General features: G+C 47.0%; 1 long non-coding RNA gene across 1 annotated transcript; it reads right to left on the bottom strand.

Annotated features, from left to right (window-relative positions):
• Positions 1–7,490: 7,490 nt before the first annotated feature.
• Positions 7,491–13,088, bottom strand: LOC135805573 (uncharacterized). Its single transcript, XR_010551158.1, has 4 exons — positions 12,735–13,088; positions 10,588–10,741; positions 8,813–8,928; positions 7,491–8,627 (listed from the first exon to the last, which is right to left on the bottom strand). It is a non-coding gene; the product is annotated as an uncharacterized LOC135805573 (long non-coding RNA).
• Positions 13,089–17,608: the final 4,520 nt, after the last annotated feature.

The raw sequence follows: 17,608 nt of genomic DNA, 5'->3' as shown, positions 1-17,608 counted from the left end.
GCGGGTACTCTTGGATCAAAAACAATGGTGCCCTGCCTCGAGACCGGCCTTGCGCTGGTGTGAAGTGTACGCATGACATCAGAAGATCCGATTCCGCTCGACCAAGACCCTACACAGAGCTGGATCGGCGTTGCACACTCTGGGGGGTTATGTACTCTTGGTAGAAGGTAACAGGTCTACAGTCCCACCGTACCCTTCATCATTCCTCATTCACCATCGCGCGATACCCTGGCACACACTGGCAACATTTAGAAAAGCGATCCTGTCAGCTTTTCTATTATTGTGTTCAAATGGCAAGAAAAACGACACCGCTATGCTACGTAAGTTTCTACGTAAGGTGCTCGGTATTTCACTTAGGCTACGTAAGTCTCTACGTAAGGTGCTCGGTATTAGATCTACCAACGGGTGGTAGCCGCGTGCTCTGCACGTGCGCGGCAGACATTGTGTTGCATGCAGTGCAGTCCGTGTTTGGATGTGCATGCGCGAGGAACTTTCTCCTTTGGAACTGCTTCTTGTATGAGCTGTTTCGGATATTTCGTCTCCTGGCATGGCTTATTTCGTTTCGGCGCTGCTGAGACCTCCTTTCGCGGAATATAACTCAATGACAGGTGAGTTGACCAGTTCCCTTTGATTCATTTGCTTGTGTTGACTCTTTCATTTACGAAAAGTGTGCTGATTTTGGGCGGAATGCAATAAATAATGGAAAAGCTGACAGGATCTCTTTTCTAAATTTAGCTTTTCCGCTGCCGAGGCCTCCTTTTACGGAATACTCGATGACAGGTGATCTCTGAGTTGACCGGTTTCCTTTGATTCATTTGCTTATGCTCACCCTTTCATTTACGGAAACGTGTGCTGATTTTATTCGGATTTAGATCCATTTTTATTATTATTATTATTATTATTTTATTTATTTTACTAGGGTGTTTCCCACAGACCTATGGTCTTCTTACGGGAGCCCCTAGAAAGGTTAAGCATGAACGAACAAATGGGCGATAATCTGTACAAGAGCGAACAGTGGAAGGCAGCATATTCCACCGATCAGAACCTATGTAGCCAAGACGAGAAAAACCAGCTTTAGTGTGGGCAGAAGGCAAGGCCAGAGAAAAAGAGATTTGGGACCTAGTGACGGAAGTAGTATGTGCAATGGAGGAGCGGGTATGGAAAATTTCTTTTAGGAGGGAGCTACATGTGCCGCTATGGACAGAGCGAAATACAAGAATAAAAAGCTTCAAATTGACTCGGACAGAAATGTGAGAGAGATTGTATAGGCTAAGAATATGAGAGGCACTGGTAAAGTTATCGAAACCAAAAACTATTCTTAGACACCTGTTAAATAGCCGGACATACTTATCGAAATAGTAAGAACTGAGGGTGTGGACATATGCGCTACTTGCATACTCCAATGACGACTGAATAACACTAAGGTAAAAGCTACGCCGTGCGTGGAATGGCAAGAGATGTCTTGACATGCGGTAGGCGCCGAGTTTCCTGTTGACAGACCCAATCAAACCGTCAATTTGTGGCCCAAAAGTCAGGTGCTCGTCAATGACAATGCCAAGATAGCGTGCGGACTGCGCTCGAAGAACATGGACGCCGTCAATGACGACACTGGCGGAACCAGGCACTGCTGTTGTCTTTCTGTGAAGGAGGAGGAACTTCGTCTTTGCTGGGTTCAGCGTCATGCGCTTCTCTTCCAGGTAGACAGACAGCTTGGCCAGATCTCCGTTCAAAGCTCCGATGACTTCCTCAGCAGAGTCACCAGCTGCATACATATTAACATCATCCGCAAACTGCAGAACTGTGGAACTGTTGACGCATGAGGGAAGACCACGGACATAGAGGCTGAATAGGATAGGTCCCAAAACAGACCCCTGCGGAACACCCTGCGTACATGGCACGCGTGGCAGGCCCTCTGGTGCAATGAGCTGCTGCGTTCGATCACTCAGGTAGCTTTTAAACCATGCCAGAGCCGAGTCACCAATCCCACAATCAAATAACTCATTCAACAGCAACTGGTGATTGACGCTGTCAAACGCTTTCCTGACATCAGCGAGCACTACGCCAACAACTTTCCCATTATCCAAATCTTTCATCCAGCTATCAATTGCAACAGCCAGGGCCTCCTCACACGAGTGATATCGTCTGTATGCAAATTGCTGGGGTGGAATAATGTCGGGATTCTCTCTCAGAAGAAGGCTTAATTGGTTGTACACGTGCTTCTCGAGGACTTTGCTAGCGATCGGTAAAAGTGAAACAGGTCGGTAGTTTCGCGGTTCAGAGCGGTCCCCGCCCTTGAAAAGTGCTCTCACGGATGCATGCTTGAAAAGCGCAGGAAACTTACTCTCCTCAATAGATGCCCTGAGAAGAGCACACAGGGAACCTGCCATCACTTCATGACATTTCTTGAAAAGGATCGGATGCAACCCGTCTGCTCCGGGAGCTTTATGTGCATTGAGATTACGAAGGATCTTTACAACGTCGGTGACCGTAGGCTGCGAGATAGCCAACATAGAAGTCTGGCGATGGGGACCAGATGGGCAGTGAAGGTGTGTCCGAATGGGGTCTGAAACAGTTTGTGCAAATGTGCGGGAGATACCAATGTGATCAGTCCCTCCTAAAGTGTCCTTGGTATGTCTGCGAAGCAGGCCATTGAGTAACCGCCATTGGCCCCTGGGCTGTTTACGGACGGACATGAATTGATGTTGATAGTACTGGGAGCGGAGACGCCTGTTCATTAAAGTTCCCTCGCGCCGAACTCGACGATATTCTTCTAAAGCTGCTGGGTCACTCGCTTTCTTACATGCTCGGCGATGGAGGTACTGTCGACGTGCCAATAGAAAACGTAGCTCTGGAGTGATCCATGGCTTAGGCGATTTCTTGTGTAGCTTTATGTTCTTGACCACATATGGATCGAGGTCATCAAGGACACCTCCAATGCTACCGTGCCATTTATCCACGAGTTCATCAACGCCAGTGCTAGCAGTGACATGCCGTCCTGTCTCAGTGAGGGCCGAACCAATCCTGTCAGACAGATCATCAAAGTCCAGGGTGGAAAGCGGTTTCTTTCTAGTCCTAACTCGGAGGTGACCTGGTCTGTCAAGGTGGCATTCAAGGTCTAGACTAGCTTTCACGGCAAAGTGATCACTAATTGGATCAGGCATTACACTGACATCAACAGCTACAAGGTCGCCAGTGATACAAATAGGGTCCAAACATGAATCGGAGCGGAATCTGGTTGGCTCTGTTACAACGTTATGAACACAGTGGGTTGCACACATGTTTCGGAAGTGAGCGGGAGCTTGATCAGACAAGCAATTGACATTAAGGTCGCCGAGAATGCATAATGAGCTGTGCTTCACGCTTCGTGTTACGTTGTCTATGTAGGCGGTGAATATATCCCAGAATCCTACCCCTGATGAAGGGGGTCGGTAAACACATATCAGTGGTAAACGCCAAGTGACGTGTCCAGAGCTGCGAAATTCAAGCAGCGCACTCACTGCTTCTAGTTCACTGTCACACGGACTCAAATTGATATGCATGTACGTCATCGGTATAGTGCTACGAACATATATTAGCACACCACCTCCGCCTTTCCCTCCGCCTCTGTCTCGTCGAATGTGGTCGTAGCCTTGCAATGCAATAAACGAATCTGCAATTGAAGTGTCTAGCCAAGTTTCGGTAATGCATAGTATGTCCAATGTATGAGTAATAATTAAATCCTGTATATACAATAACTTGTTCCTGATACTACATATATTTATGTGACAAATATTTAATTTAGAATGCCAGTGCGTTGTTGGGGTATCGGATTGACTGGAGTCCATGCCAGCAGCTGCCGTTCCACTTTCGCACCCCTAGGTGGTCTTTGAGAGATGCATGGCGATTTCTTCGTCTGTCATGGCTTTGCCCTTCAACATGATCACGCATCTAGGCAGAGTACATCGGATGCCATTCTGTCGCAGTTTCCGAAATGTAGGCCAGACGTCATTTCGCTTAGATTGTTCAGTACGAGTGAGATCATGGGACACGTAAACAGGGTTGCCACCTGTAACTGCTTCTTGCTTCTTTTTCATGAGGAGTTCCTTTCCACTTTTGGAGAGGCATACACGTACGCGAATGACTGTTGGGACATTCTTCCAAAACATGACGTCACAGAACTCGTAAAAAAAGACACTGAGACTTTTGTCGCAAGCGGCTAGCCTGTCGCAAGCGCGAGACTCATCATGGGCGCGCTCGAGCTGCGAAGCGCGACACACGAGCGCGACCCAAACTGTGTCACGTGTGTGTCAAATCTGACCGTGATCGCCTTCGATTATTTATTTTCGTTCTACTCGACAATTCCAAAAATCAGTGCCATTGGCTTTAGCTTTGCCCTTGAACTTGAAATCTCGTGCCTTATTCTTTCTTGGGGACTGGTGTTGGATATTGAACGGGCGGAGTGACCGCCGGGATGATGGATGAAGGAGATGATGGCCTAATCTTGGCTGCGCGCATTCTCATTTTCGCGTGGCCTGTAGTGTTTGATTCACAAAGGGTGTCACAGGCATAGCTGGAGGAAGAAAGGTGATGTGAACTTCAGAAGTTCTGCCATCGCAGCACTGTATAGAGGGCCATTAGAGGCTGTGTAGGCTGTATGTTTGATTTAGTTTGATTTAGCTCAGTGCTGAGCTTGCACCACACCACAGGTAGCATATTGAGTATTATTCCCGTAGCTATGCAGAAGACGTTACTTCAGTAACGTCTGGCGCTAGCCAGGGTCCACACAGCTTTAATTTGGTATCTGGTTTGTTTGTGTGTTTGTGTCACGCCTGGCGCTATCCGTATCTGACGGCAAAAAAAGCATAGGATGTTATAAATATTTCAATTCTCCTATTTTTTCAGGCATATCCTGGGATTCGAACCCGCACTATCGCCCTACATGCATTCCCCCATACACTTCGCATTCATACCCATTCTTCCAAGTTGCTTCACGTTATTATCTTGCGTTTGAAAGACCTATTTGAATATTGCGGGCAGCTGTATGTGGCCAGCTGTGTTTGATGGTACGGTACGGTACGGGAGACGGTGTCGTATTACCCTCGATCGTACCTGTCCCGTACCTATCCCCTACCGTACCGTGCCATCAAAGACGGCTGGCCACAATGCATTTTCAAATAGGGCTTTCAAATGCAAGACCACAATGTGAAACAACTTGGAAGAATTAGTATGTATGCGAAGTGTATCGGGGAATGCATGCAGGGCGCGCGATAGTGCGGGTTCGAATCCCAGGTTATGTCTTAAAAAAAGGATTTTTTTAAAGAATTTATAACATCCCTATGCTTTTTTTGTCTAGGTCATCAAGGCAAAAAAGCATAGCGTAGGGCCCTGAGCTTCCAAGCTCTCTCGTTTACATTATCCATATAACTTGAACCGCTCTGTGAGCGGTTCTGAAAAACCTTTAATGGCGCTGCCCCGTCGTAAAAGTAAGAAATTAAAACTGGCTCATTGTACCCCCAAATGTGAACTGATCCACCTAAATCGCAAATGACGTGACCCGAACGCAGCAGTAGCACGAGGGTGCACTTGTGGTGTGCCGCAGGGCTCTGTACTAGGACCCATGCTGTTCTCCATATACACCAGAGATATCCCCTCGGAATCTGCGCCGGCATCATCACTGCAGTTTGCGGATGACATCGCCCTGACATGTGCAAGACGGACAGCGCAAGAGGTGTCTGATGCGCTCAGCTTGGCGGTTACCTCCCTCTCAAGTTGGCTGGACGCTCGTGGTCTTGTATTAAATGCAAAGAAGAGTAATGTATTGGTTTTTACCAGCAGCAGTGGGCAGCAGCCGGACGTGGGTGTACGCTGTCGAAATGATGTGCTTCCGCACACCACCAGCGCGAAATACCTCGGCGTCTTAATCGATGAACGAATGACCTGACAACTGCAAGTTGACCGGTGCATCTCACGCACTGCTAGGAAGATCGGTAGTCTGTGGCGGGCGCGACGCTGCCTCACTCTAGCTAGTTGAAGCAAGTACTTCCTATCTGTCATCATGCCGGATTTGATATATGGATCGTCAGCATATGGCTCCGGCTTGACCTACAACCAGCTAAACCGCTTGCAGGTGGCCCAAAACCGCGCAGCAAGGGCGGTGTTCGGACGACCACGATTTACCAGGGCCAGTGATCTCTTGGAGAGGCTCTCTGTTTATCGCATGGACGAGGTATATCGCCAGAAACTGCTCGTGCTGGTATGGCGGTGCGTTCATAACCGTGCCAGTCCTGCTCTGCAGGCACTGTTTGTTCGCAACTGCGGAGCAACTCGCCTTCAGCGCAGTCTGGACCTACAACAACCAATAGCCAGAAGCCGAGCAGGCCAATGCCGACCGGCATCTCGCGGTTGCCTGTTATGGAACCATATACCTGACACGGTGCGAGCTATGGGCAACATCCCAGCATTCCGCCAAGCTGCCATTCCCTACACGTAAGTCGTTGTAGACCGCTACACAGTTGGCCATACCATGGTATTCAGTACCCACGAACTTTGCAAAGCCGATAATGTGATAATGTACCGTGGTGCATGCACCGGTGGTACCACCACTTCATAGACTGCCTCCCGTTCATTTCTGTGCTCCTGTCTTTATTCTCGTCAGCTGTGTACTTCAGCAGTTCAATTCTGTGCTCCAGTCCTCTTTATTCTCGTGAGTTATGTACTCGTTTTGCTGTTTGTCTGGTTTATTTGAATTCGCACAGTAAATGTGTACTTCAGTTATTCTCTCCTCCCTCTTCTGAGTTTGACTCTCCGCTGGCCTTCTCTCCTCCCATCCCCTTACATCGTATTGGGCCTCCGCACACACTACATTGTCACATAGCACAACTCAACCATTGGCTACCCTGTTATTGAGCACTCCTGCTCGTTTGGTCTCGCAAATCCAAATAAAATCAATCAATCTGGTTCCTACCTGTGGATGCAGCTGGGGACGCTGGTCCACAGGCCATGGTCGTCGATGAACTCCCATGTTGGATATCCGATGGAAGTAACTATGTGTACTAGCAAAGTTACACTGCCACTGATACCATGTACTAGTGTTACCCTATGATGTGCTGTGATCCTGTGCCCTCCCGACCTCGTGCTACTGGTGCGTTCGGGTCCCGTCATTCCCGATTTAGGTGGATCAGTTCACATTTGGGGGGACAATGGGCCAGTTTTAATTTCTTACTTTTACGACGGGGCAGCGCCAGTAAAGGTTTTTCAGAACCGCTCACAGAGCGATTTTTATATGGATAATTTCAGTTTTTTTTCCGTTCCCTCCCCACCCCAACCCCGAAGGTAAACATGATAAACACGCGCGATGTACTGTATGTAGGCATGAGACTGCGATAACACACTGATACATACCAGCCCTCCCCACCTCGCTTACCCCGCACACAGATACACAAACACGCGGATGCACACGGTACACGCACACATACGCACATGCACACGACACAAACAGGAAATTCTTCATGTAAAATGCCATGCAAAGCAGTGGCCACCGTACTTTTAAAAGGAAGTCAGTTGTGGAACAAAATAATTCAACTACAACGTGTAGACAAGCTGACGGCCAAAGCACAACATAGCAAACATGACATTTGCCCAAGGATTGCAGTTTGCAGACCACGCCATGGAAGCAGCGAATACAGAATGTAATATCATACAAAGTGACAAGCAAAGAAGTGGCCACCATACACCAGAGACTTGCAGAAAGTCACATATCCAACAGATGGAAAAGTGAACAGCAATCTGGTACAGCCCACACAAGACAAAGCTGACCTGATACTTGTCCCAGGATCGCAAGTGGCAGATCCTTTTCAATGCATAACATGCAGGTCTGTCCTTCCAGAAACTTGCGGAGACATTTCGGAAATATCGCGGAAAAAGTTGCGAGGTAAAATGCCACAAATTGCGGGGAATATTGCGGATTTTGTCAAATATTGCGGGATTATTGTGGTAAAATTGCGGAAATTGCGGCCGATTTTGTACTTGTACTGTAGTGGTGTACGATGTACGAGTCGTACAGCATAAATCATGCATGACAAAACAGAACGTGTGCTGCGATGTCTGTGTTCAACTGCCTGACAGGAGCTTGCAAGACAGCTTTCCTCCATCCTCGGACAACACTCGACGCGAGCCTTATTTTGTGACTTGTCAGCCGCTGATTTGCCCAGAAACTTCTCCATTCTGGTGTCGATCTCACAAGTAAACTACTGACGAGCTTCAAGAACTAAACAACATCGAAAAAAGACTCGAATATCGCGGTTGCTTTTCGAAATATCGCGGTGCTTTTCAAGTATCAAGGACAGTTTTCTACAATAACGCGGATGATTTTTCAAATATCGCGGATATCACGGACTTTTGTTCAAATCGCGGAAAACAACGCGGCCGTGGAATCGCAAGTTCCTGGAGGAACAGGCAGGTGTACGTTACACGCATGGACAAAATCTGACCGTGTCGCCAGCATACAATGTCATCACATATATACCCCACAAGTTACACACATGCACAGTAGAAGCACAATGAAAGCAATGGAAAAGTACGATGTGGTTGCTGAAGCATCTTCGCACTTCAAATTCAGACTTAAATGTGGTCGTCACGAGATGATATACCTGCAAGATACAAGTGATGCAGAAAGAAAGCAGAAGGTCGTGAGGTAGGCTATGAGACACCACAAACGGGTCAACTACATGTATGTTCAGGGCTAGTGCACTCGCACGCAGAATTATCATAATTGAGCATTTCCCAAACTGAGAAGTGCAAGGAAATCCACTTGCATGCACAGGAGCTCACGTACCTTAGTAGTTTCTTCAATGTCCGCCACGGCAAGCTGACCGCTTATGTTGAAACTGTGCAGAAAGTTTCCACCAAACACTAGCCAATCCACAGGAGTGTGAACTGCATGAATCCAGCCTGTCAACGAACAAACATACATACACACACACAGTGTTGCCACATCACTTTGGCCAAATATCAGTAGGATGAAAAAATAAAATGCATCATCTGGGGGCTTTTTGCCCCCAGACCCCCATCATAGTAACCCCAGTATACACATGCACACAAAGCGCACTGTTAAAGGGGAAGTATACCCTAAAATCACATTTTCACCAGTTGTAGTCTTCGGGGTGCTGAGTCGAATGGTCTTGGTCCGAGGAAGCTGAGACGCTCCCTTCCTCCTTAGGGGTCGTCCATAAATATCGAAGTTTTTTCACAAAACGAAATAATTTCGTTATGGGGTGGGAGGGGGTTGACCAATTTCGTTTCAGAAAACATTGTATCATGTACATGGCCGTTGTATGCATGTATGTCAACATTTTTTACGTTCTGAGGGGGAGGGAGGGAGGGGTTGGGTCTAAACTAAAATAATTCGTTTGGTGAAAAAAGTTCGATATTTACGGACGGCCCCTTATGTTGTAGTCTTTTAGACGCTGAGTCATGGTTGAACAAGCGGTCACGTGCTCCCGCGTACACCAGTCACCTGGTCACCGTGCCTGCCGGGTACAACTTACTAGCCTGTTTGACCTTTTTTGGGTGCAGTCCTGTCACTCGAGTTGAACTCGAGTTGAACCTTGGTGTGAAAGTTGTCGCCTGCTGGCGCGGTGACCAGGTGAGTTGGGCACCCTGGAGCACGTGACCGCTTGTTCAACCATGTTCGATTGGGAATAAAGGAGGAACGCTGCATCGCAGCCTTTTTCGGACCAAAACTAGTCGACTCAGCGTCCAAACGACTACAACACATGGGCCAATCGCGGTCATCCGTGCTTTTATAAGAACGACATGGCGCTTTTAGTGACATTTTGCATACAAATCCCCATCTAGTAGGGCGCAGTCACCCAGTTTCGGTGGAAGTGCGCGAGTTCGATTGGGAAAAAAGAAGGAAGGGAGCGTCGCAGCTTCCTCGGACCAAGACCATTCGACTCAGCACCCCGAAGACTATAACTGGTGAAAATTTGATTTTAGGGTATACTTCCCCTTTAAAAAATCACGGGTCTGCGTGAAACTCAGATTGAGCTATCAGATTTTCCCCCGAGACAGAATAATGATTTCACTTAGCACCATAGGAGAGAGCAATGAAAACAAACACGATGACCAGTAAGAGCAAAAATCTGGAACATGACTTCTATTATGTTCTAATTTAGTTCTAAACGAAGCATAACGTCAGAACGGGACATTTTCATGTCTGTTGTCGGCAGGAAAAGGTCAATCGTCGGCGGGTCGTGAAATGCCTCCAAAATCAGCAGGCTACTGACATGTCGGCAGGTGTGGCAACACAGACACAGACACACACAACCACACACACACATACACACGCGCGTACACATGCACACACGTACACACACACAAACACACACACACATACATGCACACACACACACACGCATTACACCTTCAAGCAGCCGAGCCCGTTGGCAACAGACCCAACACAATCAGGCATAAAGGCACTAACCAACCGAACTAGCTGGCACATACATACACACACTTACACACACACACACACAAATACATACATACATACATACATACATACATACATACATACATACATACACACACTTACACAATCTCACTCACCAGTAGGAATGACAAAAGTCCAGCCTGGTTTCAATTCGACGCGGGCACACTTCTCGACCATGTCACCCAGGAATATATCCTGCTGTTTACCCGACAACACCCACTGCTCATAGATCTGAAGATTGATTGGGGTCGGAGGAATCAGCCAGAAAACCTGCAATGCACAACAAACACACGCACACACACACACACACACACACACACACACACACACACACACACACACACACACACACGGCCGCATTGTAAACAGTACAGTTAGTCACACCTTTTTACACTGAACCTCAACGGCAAAGAAGGGTTAGAGCACCGCTGCCCTCAAGTGAAGGCGCCTGGCTCGAGTCCTGGTGGCGCCAGTCAATTTTTTCTTCAGACGTTTTCCCGTTTGCATCTTTCCCTCAACCAATGAACAGGTAAGGAGTCGTCTGTATTTTTTGAAAAATTAAAAAATCCGTCCTCGGGCAAAAAGGGGTAGGGTTGTCAAGAGTGCTGGCTGAATTAATTTTTTTGATTATTCGTACTTTTTTTCTTTCTTTTTTTTGCTCCAGGCCGGGACTTTAATACACTTGTTGCACTGACTGTGTAGTGTACTGTAGACCAGGGAGTCGTAAAATACCGGTAATACCTGAACGTCCTCCGCTGAGTCTGCTATGATTTGAAAACTCCGCATGGCGGAACCCAGATGCGCATGCAGTTTACGTAAGACTTTCCGTAGATCGACTACATTTTTTAACTAACGTAATAACGTTATGCGGAACATCTCTAACAAAGTACAGTGAGTGCAGGGAAATACTTCGACAACTGCAGACAGTCAGTTATAGGCGATTCACACGACAGCCACTTGCACGTTTTACGGCGAGTGATTTACGAGAAAAGTGACTGTGTGGATTCACATGGCTGCACTCAACAGCGGGCACGTTTGCATTTTTGAATGATTCACCCACCAGTTGCCATGAGTATTTCAAATTTTCAAAACACGTGTACAATAATTATCATGGTGAAAAGAGCCGCGTTAAAATCAAGTCTTGTCTTGCGCTTTTTGGTGTAAATATAGTTTACTGCTTGCCGCAGAGGGGCTGAGGGCTAGACCCACAGGACACTTCTGATCATAACTCACTAGACCTAATCTTTCTTAAACTTGCATTCAGTTTCGGCGGGGACAATACCCCCGACACACGACCAACAAAATCTCTAACTGTCTTTGACGCCATCAGAATATCTATGCAAACACAGCCTAATGGACAAAGTCAAACAAGCCGTGGTAAAGGTATAGTTTAGGGTCCCAAATTATTTTAGTGGGTCAGCATGCTCTACAGAGTCCCAGGCATGCACATTACACATAGGCCTTGGCCACAACTGACATCGAATACGATGTGGATGGACAACCACTGGTGTATGCAAAATCACCTTACGATGCGAACGAAGACGGCGCAAAGGACCATGAAAATCGCCTGAGTTTGAAGCTCGGTGATGCCGTGCTTGTCTTGAACACCTCCATGGGCAAGGGATGGTGGTGGGTAGAAGTCGATGGCGAGTCTGGCTACGTTCCATCATCATTCCTTGGCACTGAGGATGACCTGCGCGGCGCGGAGGAAGCCTCCTGGCAGAACGACGAATATTTTGACTTCTACCCACCACCTTCCCTTGCCCATGGAGGTGTTCAAGACACGCACGGCATCACCGAGCTTCAAACTCAGGCAATTTTCATGGTCCTTTGCGCCGTCTTCGTTCGCATCGTAAGGTGATTTTGCATACACCAGTGGTTGTCCATCCACATCGTATTCGATGTCAGTTGTGGCCAAGGCCTATGTGTAATGTGCATGCCTGGGACTCTGTAGAGCATGCTGACCCACTAAAATAATTTGGGACCCTAAACTATACCTTTACCCAAGCCGTGACCTGATGTTGACACAGCCTGGTCAGTATGGAGCTTGCATGTCGAGTCTGCAGTTAAGGAATTCATACCTCAAAAGTTGAAGCGAAATAACCTGAACAATAAACTGTGGTATAATGCGGGAAAATCAATAAATTACAAAAATGTCACGTTCGGAAATTTTATTGGGTGGTCATCCCGTTTGACTGTGCGAAGTAAAATTAAAAAAACCAAATGGTTGGGTTGATCTGCACTGTGCAACCGATTCTCTCACCTTTCTTCCTCCAGCTATGCCTGTGACACCCTTTGTGAATCTGCGAAACACTAGTGGCAGGCCACGCGAAAATGAGAATGCGCGCAGCCAAGTTTAGGCCATCATCTCCTTCATCCATCATCCCGGCGGTCACTCCGCCCGTTCAATATCCAACACCAGTCCCCAGGAAAGAATAAGGCACGAGATTTCAAGTTCAAGGGCAAAGCTAAAGCCAATGGCACTGATTTTTGGAATTGTCGAGTAGAACGAAAATAAATAATCGAAGGCGATCATAATGACGGTCAGATTCGACACACACGTGACACAGTTTGGGTCGCGCTCGTGTGTCGCGCTTCGCAGCTCGAGCGCGCCCAAGATGAGTCTCGCGAGCGCGACAGGCTAGCCGCTTGCGACAAAAGTTGTCTTTTTTTCACGAATTCTGTGACGTCATGTTTTGGAAGAATGTCCCAACAGTCATTCGCATACACGTACAGGACGGGGCTTGCTGGGAGCTGTGCCGGATCCGTTTGCTGTGTTACGCCTCCCCAGTCGTTCTGCACTAAATATGTCAGACGATCTGACCCCGCCCGGGATCAGTTCACGAACTGTCTGCACCAATGCACCCTCCTCTACAGCTTCAGGAACTCCCCGCAGGACTACGTTATTGGAACGTGCTATCTGCTCAGCCTGCTCCTCAAAGTAAGTTTGTGCCATATTTGGGGTGGATTGTGCAACCTCCCCCAGTCTAGTCGCCAGCCTGTCTACCTCCTGCCGGAGCCCAGCAATGGCGGATTTCCCGCCATTGCCTGGAGAATCACTGATGCATGTAGCAGACGCAAGCCGTGCCACTTCAGTCGTCAATTTCTCGTTCGCGGAACGGAGCTCCTGCAGGTCGCTCTCCGCTCCTGCCACTTTCTTTTCCACGTTAGCCAATCTCTCGTCAAAAGGCGACATCAGTTCCCTCATATTTCTCGCCAAGTCCTCTCGGAACTCCGAGGCAAATGTCTTTAGTAGGTACATTACTTTGTCCAGAGGGACTGATTCATTAGGACTTACGCCAGTTACGGGCCTGTCTGTGCCAGGTAGGCGAGCCGATTTTGGAATGGCGATCGGCCTGACAGTGGTGGTGCGACTCAGCTCCTCAGCTTCCGACCCAGAAAGCATCAAGCTCTCCGCTGGGCTTGCCGGTTTGGCCTTGCAGCCAGCTCTTCGGCCCATCTCCTGGACGGGTGTTGGGGATACCATGTTAAGGCTCCCAGTAGGGGTTCCCACCCTCTCACGACCAGCATGAGGGGGGGATACCCGACGCAAAAAATTCTTCACTGCACTCGACATTGCAAAAAATCACTCTCTTTGCCCTTGTCTACAGTGTGCGAAGAACGCGAGTTCACCTTCTTGACGGTAAGGCTTATGTTAGATGTGTTGTCGAAATACTCATAATTATTCATTGTAAATTGGTACATTACAAGTAAGGCACTGGTCAGTGGCATACTATCGTTGGCAGTTCCCAATCTGGAGGGAAAGGTTCAAGGATCCATTGACCGAGTTTGCAAAATAAATTCCGCATATCAGGAAAATCTCCATTGTGGAGAGGTTCAGTAAACTTGTTTGCTTCATACGAAACAAGCCAATGGGTGCAGTCTCGTCTCGTGAAGATCTCGTACTTGTATGATTGGATTTGTTTACTCGAGTCTGGGCTGTTTGATTTATTATTTGTGAGTACATGTACCACCGAGATTGCACTGCCCCAAATAAAGTTTCGTGCCGCCAAAGCAAGAATTACGATCTGCAATCTGTTTGTAGTACCTGCAAGAATGTGCTGTACATGGATGGTACTTTCTCTGTTGCTGTTTCAGTTGCCGTCATGTTGCTAAAGAAACGTTCAGTAGAGAGGTTCTGCAAAACGAAAATTCGAACGAAGTTTCGCGACAGTCCTTGCGAAAGTGTGTACGAATTTTTGCACGAACTTTGCGTTCTGCACATTTTCGTAGTTTGCGCGGGCCAAGCGCACGTACGCCATGACCCTATCTCACGAAAGTGTGTACGACAGTTCATTTCGCGTTCCCTGCAAGTTTCGCGTCCAAAGTTGCGAAAGTTCGTGCGAAATTTCGCACTTCATGACGTAGAACGAAAGTTTGTATGCATTTTCGTTTCGCAGAACCTCTCTAGTGACTCATTTCTTTCATACGAGACGAGTCAATGAGTTGGTGTGGCTTAGAATCTTTCGCTGTAGAAGAAATCTATTTGTATGTCTATTTGACAAATAATTGTATTCACTGGTTATAAAATAGGTTAAGACAATCTCACAGAATAAATACCATCGGTCCCTTGGTGTTCGTCCTAAAGAGGTTAGACTGGATGTCATTCATACTCACCAAAAGATGTGTAACATTTTATTATTATGGAGTGCCTTGTTTATCTCTCAGTACCTCCAACCATAGCCTTGCCCCTTTTATCCTCAGGATCAGTGTAGTTGTTGGAACGAGGTGTCGGACTCAGCAATGTATTTGTTTACATTTTAATACATGTTTATTGTTCCTCCTTTGCTGTGTTGTTTTAGAAAATCGTGGACTAACAGTTTGAAGTCATTGAACTACTTCCAACAGTTGTATCGACATCAACAGGATTACGATTTCAGTGCAATATGATGCAGGATGACCTTATCACGATAACCCATGATTATAAACCATTATAAACACAGAATCAACAAAAACATCTGTGACACGCACCTGGTTACATTTCTCAAATAAATCTGATCGAGGGTGGGGAAATCTGAAATATCTGAAAGGCAAGACAATTTTATGACAGAGTCATGAAATTCTGCAACAGCAACATGTACAGAATGACCTCCGTATAAAAAAAAGTATCACCACGGTCCACCACTACTCACATGTTTCCCCGCAGAAGAACATGCTAGTGCCATTTTCTGCAAGAAAAGGCTTGCACATCAATGCGTATAATACGGTATTGATATGATGTGAAGCCCATCATTTACATATTGATATAGGACATTCCATTGATTGGTACTGTACATGGTGACAGAAAAAACAAAAGAAATTATAGCAATAAAAACTGCTTTATGGCAGTTTTCAAAAAAAAGTTATTGTGTTCTAGTCCATGGACCCCGTCTAAAAAGTAAGAAATTAACGAAATGTGATAGCCGAAAATTAAAATTTCACACAAAACCTCACAATAATCACACACAGACTGTGACACAGTCACAGAATGAAAAGCTACATGTAGAAGACCTTTTCCCCTCGTGATCCTCTTTCCGATGCATGCATGACATGCATGTTGCCCATTGTTGGTGCAGTACAGGTTTAGTGCTGAAAACAGCATTTCAAGTGTTGTGATTATTGTGAGGTTTTGTGTGAAATTTTAATTTTCGGCTATCACATTTCGTTAATTTCTTACTTTTTAGACGGGGTCCATGGACTAGAACACAATAACTTTTTTTTGAAAACTGCCATAAAGCAGTTTTTATTGCTATAATATCAATGGGGTGCCTTACCGTCGTCTAGAGGAGACGTCTTCGCAGCAATATTTTCCCTCCTGCGCATTCAGTCGCCGACGCGACAGCGTTCACGGGGCCGTTCCAGTTGCGGAAGACATTCGATTCATCGGGCCAATTCAGCAACAGGGCCGTGGACACACAGGGGGCAGAGGAGAGACATTGTTAGTGGACAAGAAATATGCAGTGGCAAGTGGCGAGTGCCGCATGGATGTCAAGTTGTCATGCACAATTCAGCTATTACTTACGGTCCAGCTAGTCCTGCCATTGCTCGCTCGTCCTGGTTCCTCCTCGTTCGTCTTCCTGCACGTCTGCACTTCTCCTTCCCCACCGTTGGCTTTGCGGTACGGGGGTGCCGGAAGGAATCCCCACATGTACATGAAGTCCCACCATGACTCTCCATGTACATGTCCAGGGCCACGTCAGCAGTTTTATAGTACCGGAAGGAGTTCCCACGATGTCTCCAAAGGCCTAGAGCGGACGTCTTTGCAGCAATTCTTTTCGCCCTGCGCATTCAGTTCGCCATGTCTCCAAAGGCAAAGGCCTAGAGCCTTTGTAGTAGAGGGGACGTCTTTGCAGCAATTCTTTTCACCCTAGTACCCTGCACATTCACTCCGCCGACACGACAGCGTTTACGGGGCCGTTCCAGGTGCAAAAGGTCCACGTCAGCAGTTCTCAACTACAAAAAGGGCCTCCTCGTTAGACATAGCCCGATTTTGCTAGCAATTCTGCTAGCAAAATATCGAAGAATTTTGAAAGGGAAATTGCTGGCAAAATGGAGCAAAATATCGGTGTATTCACCGGAAATTGGGAGATCTTACACTTATACGGTGCACGTGACTCACTTTTCCTCGTTTTTGCCAACACGTAACCCACTTTCGGTCAGTTTTCCCATGCGTGACACTAATTTTGGAGCAAAAAGGGAGCAAAATATCGAGTGGTCTGGCAAAATGAAAGCAAAATATCGACGATGAGCCAGCAAAATATCGAAGCTTAACTGGCAAAATCGGGCTTTGCCTACTCCTCGTTCGACTTCGTCGACTTCTGCAGTTCTACTTCCAGTCCTTTCCCAAACGACCAATCCCGATATAACAGATTTCGAGGTTTTTTTTGCCGGGAAACGTTCTCAAGCTTGAGAAATTTCGAATTTGTCTAGTTTTGGGGTATGTATGAAATAGGGTTATCGGCCTGGTCGAGCAGTGAAGGCTTCTTCCACATCCCTTGAATTATATCATATGGAAGGTAATCAGTTTGGCAATTCCCTGCCGCCAGGAGAATGCAAACAACGCGATAGAATGCGTCCCGGGTGGTAGGGATCATTTTTCTAAGTGCTACAAAATAGCCGACATCGATGCGAAAGTCGGCCTCAAAGTCGACATGGACG

The sequence above is a fragment of the Sycon ciliatum genome, chromosome 1 (assembly GCF_964019385.1).
Source record: "Sycon ciliatum chromosome 1, ocSycCili1.1, whole genome shotgun sequence".
Taxonomy (NCBI): domain Eukaryota; kingdom Metazoa; phylum Porifera; class Calcarea; order Leucosolenida; family Sycettidae; genus Sycon; species Sycon ciliatum.
Note: the sequence above shows the minus strand (reverse complement) of the source record. Positions and strands in the feature narration are given on the sequence as shown.